Raw genomic sequence first — 23,097 nt, forward strand, 5'->3', positions numbered from 1 at the left:
CTTTTTAAATGAAAAAATTGATGTTAATAAAAGTTTTAGACATCAGTTTTACAAAAAATATGATGTGGATGTTACCAATAGACATTACTTTTCAAGGCATCATAAATAAAACTAATGTCTATATACGCAAATACAAAATTTTAAAATTTCACGCGCATTTGCAATATCTGCAATCCAGCCATAAATACCATTCACAACATACATCCAACAAATATCAATCCGCAAAATCGACATCATCAATCCGGATAACCAACATCTACCAATCCGCAAAACAAACATCTACCAATCCGCAAAACCAACTCCTAAATAACTACATGCACTAGCTAGTCCACAACCATAATATCAAATGCTCAGATCTACATAACCTGTCCAAAACCAAAGTAGCACTACAAACTGTTTAGATGTGCTCTTGGATATATCCGAGAGCTTCAACACGTACTTCATCAAGCTGCTCCTCGGTGTAACACATGCGATTCTTCTATAGCCACTGAAAAATTCAAGCAAACTTTATTTTTATAAAATGAAAAGTGGACCTTTATATAATCCCAATTCCAAAACAAGGATGCACACCTTTGTAGTAAAAGTCAATCTAGTGTCATTGATGATTTCTTTCATGTAGCGCATGACTACATAAGTGCATTCCGTGCCACCAGGTTACTTAGGAGACCCCTGTTCCAAAGCAAAAAATTACAACTTAACTAAACTACTTATTAACCATAATTACAAAAGCACACAAAACTGCTAACACTTAGAAATTTTGCTTTGGATGGCTAGTGATTGCCCCTACCACTTTCAGAATTAAAACTTTTCAATGCCCTGCATCATTTAAATAAACTGATATAAGACCACAGATTATCAAAAGTTCTAATCAAATGTTGCAGGAAAAACAAAATTACCTTGATAATGCCTTTTCTAGATCTGGAAACTGTACTGGGTGAGGGAGCGGATTAAGAAAATATATTTCACCTTCCCAAATAATGGCAAAAATCCAATGCATACTGTTTTTATTAAAAAACATGTCAAAGACAAATTTCACACATTATATACTAGTTTACGTACTATTCAGCTTTTTAATATCACAAAGTAAGAACTTACTTATGATTGTGCGGCAAGAAGAATAGTCAATCCGGGTTACCCTCTTTCAACCAGTTCACGATGTAAGTTTAAAATTCTGCATTCAAGTAATAAGTAGATCCTGGATCAATGAAAGCAAACGTCCCCACCAATTTTGGCCGTTCACTTATCTCAGAATGCAAGTACCTACCAAAAGACATAATTAAACAAACCTGAACCGCAAAATTACTGAAATTATAAAAAGGAAAAAAAACTTATGCCATGTAAGATGCAAGTACAGCTTGCCCTCGCATTTCAAACTCCAACACTGCCTGAACATTCTCATGTAACAAGTAAATTACTTTCTCATGTCCAAACACTTCTTTTTCGCATTTAATTTGTATCGAAACCCCAGTAGTCTTCATCCATGTAACAACATGCTTATAGAGTAAGTTAAAGCCTTTTGGCACTTTTGCCCTTGGCCTTGCTTCCAAAAAATCTGACTTCAAATTATTCAAATCTAGACCTGGCTTTGTACCTGGCCGCTTCCTTTCTTTTTTCTTAATCTGTAGATAATTAAACTACCAAAATTTGAAATCCAGAAAAAAGCATTTTTTAATTTTAAAATCCAGAAAACAATTTAAATATCCTCATACCGCTGGAGTTGTGTAGCTGATTAGTCCTTCAGACCATGCCAAAAAGGAGCCAAGTGCATCGCGGACTGTCACCATTTCGCCACGTACCGGTACCCGAAGCAACACATCTGGTTTGAGTAGCCCATCGACAGATACACACTTATGTCCAAGTGGTATATTGATTCGATGCATTTTTTCTTTATCCTTTCCAGGGTACACCATACCAATAGCAACCTTGTTGTCTATCGTGTTGACAGATAGCTCACACGATCTCTGCCCCTAATACATACAAAAAAATAAACATAAATACAAAATATAAAGTACCAAGTTGAAAAGAAATCATTACTGCATAATAATAATTAAAAAAATACTAAGTTATTGATAAATTACCAAAACTCCAGGAGGTGCAGGTGTTGGAATACATTCATCAATGTCGTCATCATCATCACTGCAGGCCACTACAAATGCTTTTTCTGGCTCATGACTTGCCTTTTCCAACATGATTGGGGAGTGAAGAGCGATCCCTGAAGCCATCATTTCCTTCAACTCATTAATCTCTGCCTCAAGAGCCTACGTCTTTTTATCGACCTTTTCATCTCTTTCTCGATCACGAGCCAGCAACTCTTTCTTCGTGATTCGAATCTTTTTCTCTCTAGGCAGCTTAAAGTATTGTTTTGGAGTTACGTACCCTCCAACAGCCCAAACCCTTTCTGAATGTTCACGACTGTCCAAAGTTGTAGTCAGAACGTCTTCACCTCCAGAAAATTCTATTTCACCCTTCTCTTTTTTTTCCAATAGAGCATTCTATTGATATTGCAAAAAATTATAGAAGTATTAACAACCATGTTGATAACTAAAAAACAATACTAAACATAACATGATGATACAACAGCCATGCCGATAATTAAAAAATAATACTAAGTATAAAAATAATTAAAAAAATCCAACAGGATTAACATAATCATAAAACAGCCATGCCGATAATTTGTTATAGCAAGTGCATTGTCATATTGCTGACAAGGAGAAAATAATAAACTCTGATATGCTAAACTCTGATATGCTATAAACTCTGATATGCTAAATTCAGATTTGGGTTATGAATAAAAAATGTTAAAAGTTTAGTCTCTCTTCTCATCTCTTCCTCTCTCTATCTCTCTATGTTAATTCTTCTTCTTCGTTTTCCGAATTTTTCATCTAGCTCGGCTAATCAGATTGTTCCTTCGATTGTAAAGATTGATAATTCTATCTTCAATCTTTATCATAATTAAAAAACAATACTAAGTATGAAAAATAATTAAAAATACCCAACAGGGTTAACATAATCATACATGAACACTTACAATTATTTCGTATAGAGCAGCCAGGTCTTCATCGACCTCTTCGACCTCTTCGCCATTTTTCCGCTTCCGAGCTTTTTGCCAAAAAATTACTCTATCGGGTTCTTCTTCTGGCTGTAACTTTCCTTTTTTGATCTGTTCAAAATGTGCAGCAAAATATTAAAAATGCAATTTTTTTAATAAGACAGTAATGACTTTGTTCTTACTTCATCTTCCTTTAGACCAATATAGCCCTTTCTAGACAAGCGATGGTGATACTTTCTCTGCGAAACCCTTTCACTCTGCGCTTCATGAACTCCCTACAAACAAATTTATAGAATTACATAAACCGATGTGCAAAATTAACAAGAAAGGGAAAAATAGTTGGAGAATTACAAAAGTCCAATAAAATAAAATATATCGTCAAGCTAGGATCAGTCCTTTACTTCACAAAACTCTTCCATGCTGACTTACTGACAAAAGCATATCTCTTAGGTGGCTTATTCAGTTTCTTCTTGTCTCCAACAAACGGAAGCACAAACTTCCTCATCAAATTGGTTTTAAATTGTCGCCATTTAGAGCCCGTAGACTTTAGGACAATGTCCTCACAGTGTGGACCTAACTTTGACTGTTGACTGGAAAAAAACATAAGGAATAATAACAATTTTAAATTAAGAAATTAACAGAACAAGAGCAAAAAAATTGAAGGGGTTGTGGAGTACCTGAATATATATCCAAATCTTTGATTTTAATTCAGGATCTACACTTGTCCAATTAGCAATATCAATTGGAATTGTAGTTCTGGCCAACATACGGATATAGGACTGCAGTCAGGCCCTGGTTTCCCCGTTAGGAATTCCCCACTGATCACATGTCACTTTAAACTTTTTCCCACATGCTTTCTTCACAATTACTTTGTGCATTGCGCATACACCTCGAGTACCTCCGGAACTTCTTGTCACAACACCAGTTGAGGTAACTGTGGGTTGCTCGGACTCCTCTAGTTGAGGTTCTGATGCCTCGGGTTCATGATTATCACAAGTACCAGATGCTCTAACCTCGGGTTCTGATGCATTTTCTGTTTTATTTTCTGAGCCTGCCTTTGCTAATTTCTTTTGCTTTTTCGGTGCCATTTATCTCGTCTTCCTTCAATCTGGACAAGCTATTAAAATTAAAACAAGTACACAGTTATGCTATAATTCCACAATATTATGCCAAATTTAAGGTTAATTATTATGAAAAATACCTAGAATTCTAACATAACTTCAAACAAAACCTAAAGAAAAAGCAAAATAATTATAACATTAAACTTAAAGCAAAATCAAAACATTATAATGAAACAAAGTGCAAGTACAAGTCATTATAATCAGGGAGCCAAAAAGGTGCAAATACACGTAATTCTATCATATTTTACAATAATTATAACTACAAAGTGTAATCAGGGAGCCAAAAAAGAGAGTTCATTGAAATTTAATTTTAATACAACTAATTAAACAAGTACAAGTCATAATATTTATAATTCTATGACTTTTTCACCCAAATACCCTCTACATTTTGTCTTTTATTGCTAACACTTGCATCATCATCACAAGTAGTAGGATCACACATAGGGATATCATAACAGAATGGGGGAGGATTGTTGGAGGTCTGTTATTCCACATCTTCATTGTACACATCATGATAATCTCGAGTTATTGACGATAACACAACTGACCAATTCGCATCACATGGATCCTCGACATAAAAGACTTGGCTGACTTGGTCAACAGAGGAAAATTTGTCCTGTTTGTGGCCTGGTCGATTGAAGTTCATGAGCGTAAAACCAAGATCATCAGACTTGACTCCTCTATCAGTGGCTACCCATGTACACAAAAATAAAGGGGCCTTGAATGTGTGGTAATCTAACTCCTAGATTTCTTGTACAATCCCATAGAATGTTAACTCACACCCTACGGGATTTACATCCTTAGCACTAGAGACTTGGACTGTCCTAGCAAATAATGAAACACCACTATTTTGAACTATCCCTAGCATTATCTCGCTCCTTCATATGGTAATGGACCCCGTCAATAATATAGCCTTCGTACGTCAACACTGAAAATGAAGGCTTTCCAGCCAACTATCTAATTGTTTCAGACACAGCTTCAGAATTTTCCCTCATTTCTATACTTACGTACAAGTAAGGATGCATAAAAGTTAATTTCAATTAAATGCACGACTTGCATAAATTTGTAATAAAATAAAAAAAAGAATGTAAATTAACTTTTTGTTGAAACCAATCGGGAAATTATCGATTATGCTCTCCCAAAAGCCACTATACACTCTTCTTTTTTCCTTGGTAAATTCTTTCCAAGTGTTCCTTATGCAATTTGAAAATATTGCAAGTACATAGAATGAGCCACCTACTAAAAATAACTAATACACTTATAAATATACTTATAAATATTTTACTTACCGAACATATGGTTCCACTTCAGGATTATTAAGAAGGACCGCGAGATGTGCTTCATCTCGTTCTTTTTCGGCAACAGACTTCATTGTCACACGACCTACTCGACTGGAAAACTTGTCATCATCTTTCTGAAGACCTGCAGTTCTACTACTCTCGCTAAAGAACCCCGTGCAAAACTCGGATGATTCTTCCTTCAGATAGCCTTCAGCTATACAACGTTCCGGATAAAATCGGTTTCAGATATAGCTCTTTAATATTTTATTAAATCTTTCAAATGGAAACATCCATCTATCAAAAACTGGTCTGCATAACCGCAATTGCCTTACTAAATGGACTGTGAGATGTACCATAACATCAAAAAAGGATGGAGGGAATATTTTTTCCAACTCGCATAAGGTCAAAATCAAATATGCTTGGAGTTTACTCAATTTTGACACATCTACGACTTTGTTGCACAAGGAGTTGAAAAAAGAGCACAATCTTATTATACTTACCCTAACATTTTTTGGAAGCACGGAATGAATACAAACCGGTAGTAACTGCTAGAGTAGGATATGGCAGTCGTGCGACTTCAGCCCATACAACTTCATATCAATCAGTGATACACGGTTTTTGATATTTGATGCATGTCCATATGGAAGTTTCATATTGGACAATGATGTCAACATATTTTTTGTTTCTTTTTTAAACAAAGTAAAAGGGGGAGGAGGTAAGTATGTCCTCTTTTCACCTATTTCAGGAGATAAATCAGTCCTTACACCCATATCAATCATATCAAGATGAGAGGCAACACTGTCCTTAGTCTTGTATTTCATATTAAGTAGTGTCCCAATTATATTATCACACACATTCTTCTCGATGTACATAACATCTAAATAATGACGTACATGGTGAAATTTCCAATATTCTAATTCAAAGAAAATTGATTTCTTTTTCCATGCATACTCTACCTTTTTCGCCTCCCCCTTCCCAAAACTAAATTCAAGTTGCTGCTGTTGCATTAATAGTTCTTCTCCGCTAAGTGGCTCAGGTGCGTAACCAAGTTCTTGTTGTCCATCAAATGCTATTCGCTGCCTCCTATAAGGATGATGCTCATCTAAATACCTACGATGGCCTAGATAACACATTTTCCTACTATGACTTAAATATCTAGCGAGAATGTTATCACCACATACTGGACAAGCCTTATACCCCTTATTTATGCAGCCTGGCAGATTTTCGTATCACGGGAAGTCGTTTACTATCCACATCAGAACTGCCTTTAAAGTGAAAACATATTTTCTATTTGCATCATACACATTTGGTTCCCCTTCCTCGCACATTTTTTTTAAATCATCGATTATTTGTTGTAGATATATGTCAATGTTATTTTCAGGCTCATACGGGTCAGAAATCAATGTCGATAACATCATAAACTTCCTCTTCATGCATAACCATGGAGGAAGATTATACATTACTAACATGACCGGCCAACAGCTATATCGATTGTTTAATCCATTATTGTGTGGATTTATACCATCGACCGCTAATCCTAAGCATATATTTCTAGCCTCGCTAACGAACTCAGGCCACCTATAATCTACATTTCTCCAAGCAGGAGAATCAGATGGATGATGCATCTTTCCATCTTTAGATCGATTCTCCGCATGCCAACTCATTAATTTAGCAGTAGCAGCAGATTTAAACAATCGTTTAAATCTAGGGATTATCGGAAAATACCACATCACTTTGGCTGGAACATTAACCCTAACTTTACCATCTTTTCCAATTTTCTAGCGAGAAAGATGGCATTTGGGACACTCAGATAAAGACTCGGCAACTGGTCCCCTGTATAACACGCAGTCATTTGGACAAACGTGGATTTTGACATACTCAAGTCCTAAATCAGTTAAGGTTTTCTTAGCTTCATACATACTACCCGGAAGCACATGCTATTTAGGAAGAAAAGAGCCAACAGATTCAAGAAGATCGGTAAAGGCTTTATCACTAACTCCAAACCTAGCCTTCCAATTATGTAATTTGAGGACTGACTCTAGTTTAGTGCACTCACTTCCCTCAAAAAGAGGTTGTTCCGCATCAGCAACATACCTCTTAAAGTCATCAGATTCATTATCCCAATATTCATCATCATTATATGTTGCTTGACATACATTATATGTTTCTAAAAGGGGTGTGGGCTTTTTAAGAGGACAAGTACTACCAACTAATGACTTAGTACTACTAGCAACCCTTTCTCCATGCCAAATCCAATCCAAATATCCTAAACTAAAACCAGATTCATAAAGATGACTCCTGATTATCTTGACAGTAAATTTATTGAATTTAACGCAGCGTGCACAAGGGCACGGTATTTTTTTTAGGTTTTTAGCATTTTCCTCGGTAAATATCAAGAAATTTTCGACACCAATCTCATATTGCAAAGAATCTCTATCGGCTTTTATCCAAGACTTGTCCATATAAAACCACCTGATATATCACTAAAATTTCAGTCTTATAACTTATATGATATTTATTATATTCCTACTATTTTTTTGTACCACTATCTAATTTTAAAATAAAAGAAGTAAAACATAAATATCAAATATAAATTAGGATAACAATTGACAAAATTGTTATCAATGTTTTTGTACCACTATCCTAATTCATTGCTAACAGAATAACACTGAAAAACAGAGAGATATTATTAAAATACAATTATCATATAAGTAATTACAGATGTCAAAATAGAGAGATACAATTAAGCACAATTAAAATTAAACAAATGTAAAATCAAAACCAAAATTTACAAGCAACAAGATAATTACAGAGCAACATCCACCTAGTATAAATTAGGGTTTCAATTTATAAAACCCCAATTTTCAAATCTAGGGTTTCAATTTAAAAACAACACTAATTTTTAAATCCAGGGTTTTCAAAATTCTAAATTAATGGTTAACATGCAGGTTAATTCAAGTTTATAAAATGAAAAAGGAGGAGAAATAAACCTAATTTGAGTGTAAATGTGAGAGTACAAAGAGTGAGCGCAATTGCTTTGGTTGAGTAGATTGCAGCAGCGGCGAGAGATCGGAGAGAGTACAACCGAGACCACGGCAAAACAACGGCGAGACTCTGGTGAGAGTTTGAGAGTGAGAGAGAGAGAGAGGCAGTTTGTGTGTTTTAGAGAGGTTGAGACGGACGAGAGAAAGAGATGGTGAGTGAGAGAGAGTTTGGGTGGGAGAGAACCGGTGACGGGAGAGGGTCTGAGAGTTTGAGAGAGATTGACGAGGGAGAGAGAGTTTGAGAGAGAGAGAGAGCAGTTTTTAGTTTTTAGTTTAGATTTTTTTAATTAATTTTTCTGAAGAGAGGGAGAGTGAATTCGTTATGGGGGAAAATTGGCCAAGGGGGGAAAGAAAGGGGGGCTTTGCCGCATTCATTTTTTTTTCAAAATATAGACATCAGGTTCTAAATAAAGCGATGTCTATTAAGAATATAGACATTGCATTTTCGCGGAATGATGTCTATAACAGTTTAGACATCGGTGGCACATTCGACCGATGTCTAACATATGATGTCTATTCACCTTTTTATTGTAGTGGTTGCTTGTTGATTGGTTAAGTTATTCTATTAGGATCATTGTATTCATATAGGTTGCTTTCATGTATTTTTATTTCTTATTCTTTGAGTATGTTATGCTTGAGGACAAGCATCGATTCAAGTTTGGGGGTATGTTAAGTGGCATTTATATCCACTTATAACGCTCCGTAGAGCTTCAAATTGATGTTTTGTACTCAAGTTATTTGTGTTTTTGATGTGTTTTTGTAGTGTTTTGCATTTCAGGTATAAATAAAGGATCAAGGTGATTTATCATTGCTTTGATTCTAAAATGGTGTTAGGAAGGTGTCGTGAAGATCGCTCGTGCAAAGCCATCAAGAACCATCAAAATAAAGAAGGCAATTTTAGTTTTTCCACATCGTGTCGGGATTTCACGATCCTGTTTCAATAAGAAGAATGTTTTCTGAGCCTCTGGATTAATTGGTATGCTTTTTAAAGGCAACTTGAAGATGTTTTTCTCAACAGAGCTTAAGGAGAAGACGGCGAGAAGACCTATAGCACAATTCAATGAAGGCGAAGAAGAACTAGATTATTATTGTGATTCTTTGTTTTAAGTTGTAATCTTGGATGCTCGTTTCTTGTTTGTTGAACCTATAGTATGGATTACATACTTTTTTATTATTCATTTTATATAAAGACCTACTTTATTATACCATGCTATCATCAGAACCCAGGGTTATGATGAGTTCGGTTATGAACTAATCGTTATTGGGGGGTTCTAATAGATTTATTTATGGATTTAATAGTTAATCTTGTTTCGATATCTTAGTGTGTGGTGATTGTATGATATCTAGTATTGGTTATGCTTATTCGTCTTATGTGCATCACGAACATGTAAGATAGCGTGTTAATCTCTAATTAAGCGACAGTAAATTTAGAAGTTTAGAACTTGCCATGCTAGCATAGGTTCATATATTTGTTATGCTTGATTCGTAGGTAATTTTAACCATCTTACTTTCCATATGTAATCAAGATAGATAACTTACGCATTAAACCTTTATGTTGTCAAATTTTATAGACATATAGGGTCTCAACATACTTGGTGTCTATTCAGCTTCTATCTCTTTTGTGGATGCCTGGTAGTATGGTATTCATGCAATGAAATTTGGCATTTATCAGTTTCGTGTTATCTGATTAGTTGTCATCTTGCATGCTAAGGTTAAGAACAAAGACTGTGAATGAAGTATTTAATAAAGTTAGAATCCCATATTTGTCTCATATAGTAAATCAACCTTTATTCTCTTAGTTATTTGCATGTTAGTTAATATCTTAGTTATAAACAAAACCAATTTGTTAATATCCTAAGTTAGTTATCCTGAAAGGTAAGCAATTCCAAATACTGACGACAGGTCAGCATATTCTAATTTAGAACATTATTTTTTAATAATTTCTGAGTAGTTTAGTGCTGCAATTGAATATCTTATTCAATTATTGATTAATTGTGGATTATATGTTAAACAATTTCACACGGTAAATTCTTGAAAAAGTTTTGCATATTTTGTTGCTAATTCTGCACTTTACTCCACTTTTAAATCCTATTACTCAGTAATTGCCATCTTTCAGAAGTCTAATTATATACGCTTACTTCTTTGTATGTGTATGTAATACACAATTCAGCTTTGCAAACCTATATACCCACAAGAACTTCAGTAACACAAATCATCATACACACAACCTCATTATCCACAACTCACCCATATCCTTACTCAACTCTTACATAAATCATGTCATCTTCTGAAGTTTCACCATTCATAAGCAAAACTACTATCATTCATGGAAACACCTTTGTGCCAATAACTATTTGGCTCTGCTTACACATAAGCAGTTTCCAAAATCTTTTCATGATATTCAGGATTTCTTACTCCAATTTCCAATTGGGTATGCTCTTACAAATCATACCAAGGTGTCATACAAGGCGATAATGCAGGTATGGAATACAGCTCTTGTTAATGAAACAAACACTGCTTTCTCTTTTGAATTTAAGGGACGCAGGTATGAAGTAGATGCTGATGTCTTGGTTCAAGCCTTGAGATTGCGTGCTTGTGATGGTGCTCCTGATAACTTTGAAACTTTGCAACTATTTACTATACTAAGGACAATGAGCTATAAAGGTAAAATCAAAACCATTGGGAAGCTGACAAGGACAAAATTGAAGAGATAATGGAATTTCTTCTTTGACTGCATCACCAGGTGTTTCTTGAATAAAACATCAAATTTTGATGCTCTTCCATCTGCTTCTCTAAAAATTGGGTACTCTCTCATTTACTCTGGTAATTTTGACTATGGTAATACTATACTTTAATTCATAATTTCTAGGAGAGCAGCTACATCATGAGTTATAGGGTATACTAGATTCTTTCAATTGATTTTCAATTTTCTATGCCCTAATGCTAAATTTGATAATGATGAATTGCTCCATGTATTTCAAATTGCTGAAAGAGCTATCACTGATCACATTAGAAGGGATGAAAAGAATGACTTTTCAGGACCTTCTTTCCTGCCTAGGGAGGTCAGGCAATTTCTATTGAAAAATAGACCTACTCCTATACAAGTGCCTGCAAATCCTGATGTTGGCACCTTTGTCCCACTTCCTGATGCTCTGGGACAAGACACTACCCATCTTGTTTCTAACCTAAGCATTTTTTTCTCCTAAACAGCACTCTCATCCAGCCACTAAATTAGCTTCCTCTGGTGTCTCCCAAAAGGCATCAGTTGTAACAAAGAAAAGGCTAGTTAAGAAATCTGTTAAATCTGAACTGAAAGCTCTAAAGGCCTTACTGAGTGAGAGTAAGGAGAAAGAAGGATGTTTTATAGTCAGAAAGAAAAGACTGATCACGCATGTTGATTCAAATTTCGATGATCAGATGCCCATTGGGTCAAGGTTGAAGATTAAGAAACCCACAGTTATAAATCCTGATGAATCTGTTAACATTACCGGTACCAAGGAGCCAACTACTGATGCTAGTGCTCTACTAAAAAAGATTCCAGTACTCAAAGAAACTGAAGTGACCAAGACAGCTGAAAAGAGCAACTTGAAAAGAAAAGGTGGATCAGCAGTTGGGTACACCAGAAAGAAGAACAAGGTTCAGTCCTCTGCTATGGATGTCAGTCCACAAGAACCTGAGTCTTAAAGGGATTTAGCAACTAAGACACATCCAGTCACACAAGAACCATCTTCTCAAAGGGAAGATGCAGACCAAAAGGCTACATAAATCATTGTTGATTTTGCTCAAGGTGACCTTCTTACTGATTTTGAACAACTACCGAAGGAAAAGAAGGCTCATTAGGAAGAATTGTCAAAGGTGGATGCTTTTATTAATGATCCTATTTTTTAGGAGAGTACACAAGAACCTTCACCAACACTGACTGAAGCAGCTCATATTCCTCAGGCCCCACAAGAATCATCCGTTCAAAGTACTGATGTTGGCCTATCTCATCCTCTTGACAAGTCAACTCCTGATGCTACATCAACTCCTGATATTGTTCCTTCTTCCACTGCAACAGCTACTACTGATGATCCCTTGTTGATTGCTAGTTTTCCAAAGCATCCTGATGTGTCATTTGTTCCTCCACTATCATCACTTCCACTTGAGGACTTACCTTCAGGTATTGCTTACTCTTTTAGACATTGTTACTAATGTTTAGAGAGCCTGAATGGGATTTTAAATGGAGAAATACAAATGCTTCTATTTCATCTGCTATTGGTATGCAACATGTTCATAGGACCTATGATGAAATTCAAAATCCTTATCTGAAATTGCATCTTAAGGCTTCTACTATTTCTGTGAAAGGGATTCATTCTAAACTTGCTGATATGAAGGAATATCATGCTAGTTTAAAGGAAAAGATTGATGCATTCATGATAAATACACATACCTCAACTGAACTCACAAATGTGAAAACTGTTATTCACGGTGTGGTTCAATCTCAACAAAGCATGGATTCTAGACTTGCTTCTTTGCAAGATAAAGTATCTTCTACGGCTGACAAACTGGATGCTATATTTTCTCTTCTTTCAAATACCGATGCAAAAAAGGGGGAGAAGATAGTTGCTACAAAATGTACACCAGATTCTATTCAGATTAAGGATAAAAATACTGATGGTGATGGTGATAAAAAACCAGTTGCCAATGTTCTAATTGTTCCTACTGCTCAACAACCTCAACATTCTAAAAAGTATGTTTCTTCAGGACAAGGGAAGTCTACTAGTGCTCATGAAGCTAAGCACAAGACTACTGATGATGCTCCTGAGACTGGTGATGTTATAATCTCTAACTTAGCATATGCTAAAGGGTTATTCTTTCCTTAAAGACACAAGGAAACAGGTGAAGAGATTATTTTATATTACAAAGATAAAAAGTTTGAGCAAAAGAATGCTAGGAGTTCTCTTGGAATGATAACTGAAGAGTTTCCTGATCTAACAACTGAAGAACCAGTTATGTAACAGAAGGAGTTAATGGCTCAAATTGAAGCTGAAGTCAAAACCTCTAAAGGAAGTGGAAGAAGAGGTGGAATATCTACAAGAGCTACAGGAAGAGGAGGAAGAAGAAGGACTCCTAAAATAGGTCAAATGGTTACAATTGATTCTGCATTTCTAAATGTCTTATCTAGAGAAGGTTATGTTCTTGTACAAGGACATGAATTAGCAGAAGAAGTTCAGAAGACTGAAGAATTGATTGTTCAATGGAAGAAAAGATCAGCCACTGATATTGCTCAAGTTGATATAATAAATCCAAATATAACTCTTGAAGCAGACACAAATCCCGAGGATAAAGAAAATCCTGATATTGAAAATCTGATAGCTGATTTTGACACTGATGAAAAGGTGATTAAAGTATTGAATCAGTTGGTTCTTACTACAGTAGTTGATTCTCATAATTCAGAGGTTGATGAACAAGAAAGAATTGACAGAAGGAAAGCTGATCAAGCATGTAATGATTATGTGCAGAGAATTCTAAATTCAGAAAGAGAGCAGTGGCATAAAGCAAAAGGAAAGATTTATGATGTACCCACAAGTTATGCTCCTTTCAGAAAATAGGATAGAACATGGAAAGATGTTTATTCATTCAAATATCCTAAAGGGTTCAAGCATATTGAATATGTGTCTATAGGACTAAGAGATCCTATTTTAGAACAGAAAGATGTTGACAAGTCCATCAAGAAATCTTCTTGGGTGGAATATAATGAAAGGCTGAAGCTTGTCAAAACTCGAACTAGAGGATGTATTGGCTATTCTGGAATGGAGATTCTGAGGTCTGATTTAATGGATACAAATACGCTAACTAACAATCTTGGTGAAAGAGTTACTCCTTCACATCTTGAAAAAGTTGAAGCTGTGAAGATTGTATATAGAAAGATAAAATGATAATGACGTCAGAGAGGAGATTCTGTACTTTTTGAGAGATGATAAAGTAAAGAGTTTTACCTTGCAGGAGCTCTTGATGAAGACTGTGACAGAGTTGAAATACATTCACTATCTTCTTAGAGTTGAGAATAATGTCACCAAAAATTGGTCTTCTATGATACTTGAAATTATTAAAAGAAGAGTCATGTGTACAGAACTTATATTGGTCAAGAAATGAAGATGCAAAAGGGAGCTGCAGTTCTAAAAGTTTTTCTCAACAATCCTCAGTTATACTTCAGTCCTGATCATGAAGATTTTAGTTTGAGCTTTATACTGATTGGTGATCTTGAATTGAATACAAGTTCAATCTCTAAACTGAGATCAACCATCTATCAGCTTGAAGAAGATACTGAAGAGAAGAGAGAGTTGAAGAAAAAGCTTGTTAAAGTCCTACAAGACAAGGAGGAAGAAAGGTTGAACAACTTTCTGGAAACAATTGTCAATTATCTTAGGATACTAAAGTAAGATTTGCTCATTGTACATTTTGTAATTGGTTTTGGCATAATTGAGAATGGAATTTGTGCTTCATTACATAAAGCATAAATTAGGGGAGATTGTTACATGCTGATTCTCAATGATTAGAAGAAGTTCATGATCAGGCTGCATTTTAGATATCATCAGTATTTGGTATGTCGTCAGGATTTGACACATCATCGGTATTTGCATGTCATCAATATATGGAGGCGGTCAGCTATGAAGATTGATTATGTTCCTTAGTTTAAGGAATAGATATCTATTACATTTTGAGTCATAGGACTTTATCTATTCAATTAAATATATGTATCATTTTATGTTAGTATTTGATAGTACATATCTTAGATTGATTTGTAGCAGCTGTGTAATATATAAACACAGTTTAGGTCATCACACAGTGAATCTTCTTGAGTATTGTATGACCTACCAGCTCTCAAAAACATCAGTATTTCTTGAGAGAGTTTGTAATAGTTTTATCAAAAATATAAAGAACTGTATTTTCATACTTGTTCGAAACATTTATACAATTGTATCTAACCCCCTTAAACAATTGTATTATTACTGGGAAACACATCAACAATATGTCCATGATGTGCTTTCAATGACTTTCTTTCTAGTATCTCAAGTTTAAAAGTTTTCAAGATTCCATATAGAACTTCCAAAGTCATTCTGCTTAGATCTCTTCCTTCTCTAATAGCTGATATTTTCTGTTGATCAAGATGGTCAGGAAGAGCTAGCATGAACTTTAGGTTAACCTCTTCAGCATCATAATATTTATCATTTAGCATGCAAGTCATTTATCAACTTATTGAACCTCTCAAAAACTTCAGTAATTTCTTCTTTTGGTTTAACCATAATACCCTAATACTGAGATAGCAAAATCCTTCTTTGGTTTGACCTAACTTCCTCTGTTCCTTCACATAGAATTTCTATCTTCTCCCAGATCTGTTTGGCTGTGTCATAGTTGATAATGTTATCTTCTCGTAATTCATGTAACCAAGGCGCTGAGACCAAGACCGTATTTACAAAAAGCTTAATGTTGATAATTATCCCAAAACCGGTACAGAATTGGATCTGTTTTATCAATTAAGTGTTATATTTTATATCTGATATGATCCAACGGGGTACCAATATTCTGAAAATATAAATAGCCTTTACCATTTTTTATTTTGTACAGATAATCATTTGCAAACAGTAAAAATATTTAATTTTCAGAGAAAATCTATATATTCATAAGAGTTCTTGAGAACCAAACCTAGATTTGGAGGTGTTATCAATATCGGATTTTGGAGTTCAAGAAACCAAATTAAAGGTCTTGAAGAGTACTTTCAGAATTTGTAATCCATATACCTGGAGAATCAATAGGTTTTTTCTATATTTTTTACTAATTTCGAATTATTTTGGATTTAAGTATAAATTTTTGAGTTTGATTTTGGCTGCATGATTTGATGATTGCATGTTGTAGATCATTTGATTCTGATCATTTTGGTATGTCATAATAATCATTTGGAGTTCAATAACATGTTCAAAATTGAGTTTAATCTTCGAATTAAAAATTAGAGTTCATAATTCGTATGAATGTTTTCAATTAAATTTGGGGGTTTTTGTTCTAGGGGTTAGTTACGTGCTGATTCTCAATGATCAGAAGAAGCTCATGATCTGACTGTGTTTTGGATGTCATCAGTATTTGATGTGTCGTTAGGATTTGATACATTATTAGCATTTGCATGTCATCAGCATCTGGAGGCAGTCAGCTAAGAAGATTTATTATGTTCCTTAGTTTGAGGAATAGATATCTCTTACGTCTGGGTCATAGGACTTTACCTATTCAGTTAAAGATATGTATTAGTTTCAGTTAGTTTTTGATAATGCATATCTTAGATTGATTAGCAGCAGCTGTGTATTATATAAACACAGTTTAGGTCATCAGATAATGAATTAACTTAAGCATTGTACGACCTAGCAGCTCTCAAGAACATCGGTATTTCTTGAGAGAGTTTATAACAGTTTTTATCAGAAATATAAAGAACTGTTATATTTTTAATACTTGTTTGAAATATTTATACAATTGTATCCAACCCCCCTTAAACAATTGTATTATTACTGGGTAATAATTGGTATCAATGCGGACTGATAATTTACTATCAGAAACGATCTAAACATGTCTCTAAACAAGTATGAAATTATCAAAATCCCCATTCTAAAAAAGGCTAAATATCCCACATGGAAGGTGAAGATGCTAATGCACTTGAAAGCTACAGATCCAGACTACCTAGACGTAATCAATGATGGACCTTACAAGCCAACAAAATTGGTACCTGCAACTCCTACTGTTGATGAACGTCTTCAGCTGAAGGAGAAGAGTAAGTTGACACCCGAAGAGAAAATCATTGTGCTGAAGGATGCAAAGGTAAGAAACATTTTGCATAATAGTCTTGATTCTGTGATGTCAAATAGGGTTGTAGCCTACAAGACTGCCAAAGAGATCCGGGATGCTCTTGAGACTCAATGCCAAGGAACCACGGCCATCAAGAAGAACTGAAGGGCTGTTTTAGTTCAAGAATATGAACATTTCGAGGCAAAGACTAATGAAAGTCTCACAGACATCTATGATAGGTTTCTCACTCTTCTCAATGACCTATCTTTGGTGGAAAATGTGTACAATCTTGAAGATTCAAACACCAATTTTTTGAGAGCTTTGAATGAGGAATGGGAGACATAGACCTCAATCATACGACACCAGTATGATTTTGAAAAGTCACTCTGGATGAAATCTATGGCATGCTGAAGACTCATGACTTGGAAGTTCAGCAAAGGAAACAGAGGAAAAGCAACAAAGGAAAATCAGCTGCCTTAAAAGTGAATGTTAAAGCTTCAAAAGATAAGACAGTTGAAGCTACAAGGAAAAAGAACAATCTGCCAGAATCAGATACTAATGATTCATTATCAAATCCTGATGATGGTACTAATTCTGAAACTGATGAGAACATGACAGATTCTGATGTCATGCAGATGGCTGCTATGATGGTTAAGGGTTTCAAAAGGATGTAATTCAGGAAGTCTCAGAAGAATAGAAGCTTTCGGAAGAAGTTTATTAGAGGAGAAAGGTAGCCTTCTGGAAGAAGAGAAGGAAAAGATTTAAAAGCAGGAAAAGTTGACAGATCAAAGATCAAGTGCTACAAATGTGATGAACCTGGTCACTTTGCTACTGAATGCAGAAAGGCAAGGAATGACAAAGGGAAGAACAAAGCCATGATCACATCAAGCAAGGATTGGATGGATTCTACTGACTCTAAAAATAAAGGAACAAACTATGCACTGATGGCTAGTTTTGATAATCCTGTTTCTCCTGATTCCAAGGTATCAACATCCTTCTTTACTTTTGATACTGAGGATATATATAAATTAAAATATATTCTTAAGTCTCTGCATGGAAATTTTAAGAATAAGACTCTAGAGAATAATAGACTGTTAACTGAAATTGAGATCTTAAAATCTAGGAATGATCAGTCAGAGTTTGACTTAACAAATCAGATTAAATTTCAAGAAGAATGTGAAAAAGATAAACATACAGTAAAGATACTTGAGGCTAGATACAGTATGTTAGAAAAGGATTTAGAAAATGAGAGAAAAACCCTTAAAGCATGGACTGATTCAGGAAAAAAGGTTCATGAGATGATCTCTAAAAAAAACTGGAAAGAATGTCTTGGCTATAAAGATGGAATTAAAGATGTTGGCACTGAAAATGAAATTACCCTTAAGACTCCTGTTAAGTTTATTTTTTCGGAATCTAATGAACCCAAATCTACTTTTAAGATGGGTTCAACCTCTACATATTAGGAAAAGAAAGTAAATGACAAAACTCAAGGAGAGGAAAACAAGGAAACCATTAAGACTGTTAAGAAAGAAAAAAATATAGGACTTTTGTCTAAAGGACAATTGAAAAAGAAATTATCTGAAGTTACTGATATACCTCAGATAAAAATCCCAAAAAGAAACAGGAATGGTAAGCAAGGTATTTCTAAAGATTCCAATTATAAGGTTGTTCCCAATTCTCCTAGAAAAACTTGTTTTAAGTGTGGTAATACTAGACATCTTGCTATTGATTGTAATACTGAAAGAAATTTCTTGTCATGCCTCTGTCCTTAATAACTGATGCTTTTATTATCTGTAGTGTACATAACAACTCTCTTTTTCTTGCAGTCAATATTTGCCTTACACAGAGACAACCAATCCATGCCTAGAATGACAACGAAGTCTCCTAACTCAAAAGGTATTAGGTCGGCAAGGAAAGTATATCCTGAAATCTCTATGGAGCACTTAAGACAGAATTGACTTACGGGCACTTTATCCTTATTAGCCACCTATATGGTCAAAGGTTCATCTAAGTCTTCCAACATCAGTTGCGTTTTATTCACACAGTTCATAGATATAAAAGATTTGGACACCCCCGAATCAAATAATACGTTAACAGGTACGGAATTAAGAGAAAGCGTACTTGCAACTACATCGGAATCATGGGCTGGAGATTTTTATTGGTCATCTTAAAGGTTCTACCTTTGGAGGTACTTGTTGCTGGTCCATGGGACACACTTCTTCCAACACTAACTTGGGTTACTGATGTGCTCCTAGAAATATGCCCCACTTTACCGCAACTAAAACAGGTTATTCCTTGAGTCTCAGACTTGCACTCAGTGGAATAATGACCCTTCTGGCCACACTTAAAATAATTGAAATTTTCTTTGCACTGACCAATGTGCTTCTTTCCGCAGGTCTTGCAGTCGATCACTGGCTTGTTAAACTTTGTCGGGGTAGAACTAATGGAAGTAGTACTGGGCTTAGTTTGGGGCAAATTATATCTCCTGAACTTCCTCTCTTTATTCTTTCCAATCCAGCGCTGAAACTTCTTGATTACTCCTCGTGGTTCAAACCTAGCAGGTCCACCTTCAAACTTCTTTTTCTTCTCACCCTGCTCCTTAGCAGCTAATCTCTGATCACTTTTTATCACTAAGGCAGCCTGAACTATCGAAGTATACGTCTAGAGTTGTAAGGATACAACTCCACTTCATAGCTCTGGCTTCAACCCTTATTGAAACCGCTTCGCTCGCTGAGCTTCCGAACTCACATACTCTGGTGCTATATGAGCCAATTCCGTAAACTTTGCTTCATACTCTGTGACACTCCTGTCTCCTTGCTTCAACTCCAAAAACTCCATCTCCATCTAACTTTAGGAGAGAATTCGGAAAGCATTTCTCCAAGAACAGTTCTGTAAATCGGGTCCATAGAATAGGACCTTCTTCGTCTAATGCCCGCGTAGACTCCCACCAATAATTTGAATCATTCTTCACAAAATAACTAGCATAATTTGTCTTTAAAACCTCACTCATCTTGGTGAGTGCAAACGCCTTCTCCATTTCCTTTAACCATATCCTTGGCAGCAACATGATCCACTTCACCTTTAAATTCTGGGGGTTTCACTTCCTGGAAAGACTTAAAATTAACAACCTGCTTTGTCCCCCTCATCTCATGTTGTTGTTGAATCTGCAGTTGCTCCTGTTGGACTTGTTGTTGTTGTTGCTGTATGTGCTGCTGTTGTTGCTGTTGTTGTTGCTAAAATTGTTGTTGTTGATGCTGAAATTGTTGTTGCTATTGGGAAAGCTGAGTAGACTGCTGACCCAATAAATCTATCAATTCACTCATGGAGGGATCCCCAGCGGATCCGTTATTGGGTTGACAATTCTTCTTTAGTGGCATTCTCCTGAAACATAACAGTCATATATAAGAAAATGGATTGCTCCAAGCAGTTTATACATTTTATCAGGAGAGTGTTGCCACTAAGATAATATCTTCATCCTCGGTTTAATTCCATCCTGGAATGAATTGTCATAATCTAGAAATTCCAGCAACAAAAGCAACAATAATAGTAACAACAATAATAATAACGCATAAGTATATAAAAACTGAACAACAAAATAAAGCGGCAACTATATAATAACCAATAGAAATCCAACTGATACAAGGGTAACCCCGTCAGAACCCTCGACTGACTTTAAGGGTTTGCTCCTCTATATGAGTTTTTAACTCATTTCAAGACACAATCTTATACCTTTTTGACTCAATCCCTAACCTGAATCAGGGACTTGAACCTGTAGCTCTGATACCAACTGGGACGGCCTCAACCACGGGGTCAGGAGTTGACGTCACTAAACACAAATACTAGAAATTTAAACAACAAGATTATTATTAAAATAAACTAACTCGACCCCGAACCAAGATCCGATCCAGGTTCAAGTATAATCCAGGCCACATATTATTACAAACCATTATTCAAAAGTCTGACACACACTAACTTATTCAGCAACTCATAAGACCGCATGTTGTCTAATACTAACTACCTCTGAGGAGCCGGGTCCAGAAGGGGCGGAGACACGGTTCTGCCAAGGTCTGATTGGTCTTCTAGGAATCTGCAATATATATATAACAGGTTGCAAGGGTGACCAAATTGCTCAGCAGTACCAACATATGAATATCAAGATAAAAGCAGTAATGTAAACAGTAATAGGAACAAAACTGTAATTAATATGAAATCTGGAATCCTTAAATCATTCGAACAACATTATATAAAGAAAAGCTGAGATAACTAGATATCACTGACTAGCATGCTTTTAACAAAACAAATGCAGTAGTGTGATGTGTAAGTACCAGAGTCCAATTTTAGCATGCTATCCACATTTATAAATCCACTGTATCAATTACTTATACCTTTACAGGAATCAAAAAACCAAATCAGATACGTAACGGATATGTGAAGACAGCTGATCAGGCTATCAACACTAGACGGCTCTAACTGCCAACCCATTTACATGTTCCGGAACTCAGAGACTAGCTAGGTCTCTTACTTGCCGGACTAATCGGTTATATAGTGTGCGTAACCGAATTAGCCTCTTACGCCACCTCAATAGGCCTACTCCGGCCCCTATGTATCCCATATCTAATCGTTTTATCCAGTTTTTAAAATCACTTGTACCTATCTCATTTCAAAATCATTCATTTTAACAACACATGTAAAATTAGTTCATAAATCATTTTCATTCAAGATAGGTACCTTTCGAAGTTACTTCTCCCCAAAATAGGTTTAATACAATGATTTATAACTATAGGGGATACGTAACTTAAAACGTTTCTGTTCCTTTACGAGAATAAAACATTAGTCTATTCATACATAATGAACCATAAAAGAATGGTTAGGGGTACTTGCCTTGCAACGCTTTCGAAAACCCTAAGTAGCTTTTACGCTGACTTCGGTCCTGGCGATACTCGACTAGGATATATAATAATAGAATACCTTAATCAATTATACCGACATGCTTGATATCCTCGAACCCTAATAACCCAATCCGATAACCTGACTCGTATTATATATATACACATAATCACGTATACAATATTCAAGTAAGGGTAACACGTTTCGCAATATATAGTACATTTTTCGTATTTAAAATAGATTTTTAGAAAATTTTGGCAGCAACTTTTCTGTTTATAAACCTACCCGTCGATTACAATCGACATCAATCCCACAATCACAACAATCCACAATTGCATACGACTCACACTTCGATACCACTAGTAATACAAATATTTATTTATTCTCGAAAATATTTTATACAAATCATTTTATTTATTTATAAAATTAGGACTCAGAATTAATTCATCACCGTCCACCGTCCGCTCGTAAAAATTCATCGGTACGGTGACAAAATTCTCAGGCCACCCGCTTACTCGAGTTCCAACACGAAATTTCTGCCGATTAAAAATAATTTCCCTGCCCGGAAAATTCAAATCATGAATATTATTCATAAATAATTCCTGCAGAAAAATCAATTAATAAAATCAATTCGAATTAAATTGAACCAAGCAACAGGCAACAAAACAATCCAGAACACAGCCACACGCAAGCGCGGCGCGTGTAGCAACAACACAACACAGGCGGGTTGCCTCACCGGACGAAACCGGCGGCCACCAAGAAATGGAGGAACCGACAACAAAAATAAGGAACTAAGCACCCATACTCAACTAATTACATACATAAACACATGTATATACTCACAATTAATTAAGCACAGAACCAAGTACCAATCGGAAAAGAATCAAGAACAGCGGCGGCAAAACTCA

The sequence above is a fragment of the Apium graveolens genome, chromosome 3, assembly GCF_009905375.1.
Source record: "Apium graveolens cultivar Ventura chromosome 3, ASM990537v1, whole genome shotgun sequence".
Classification (NCBI taxonomy): domain Eukaryota; kingdom Viridiplantae; phylum Streptophyta; class Magnoliopsida; order Apiales; family Apiaceae; genus Apium; species Apium graveolens.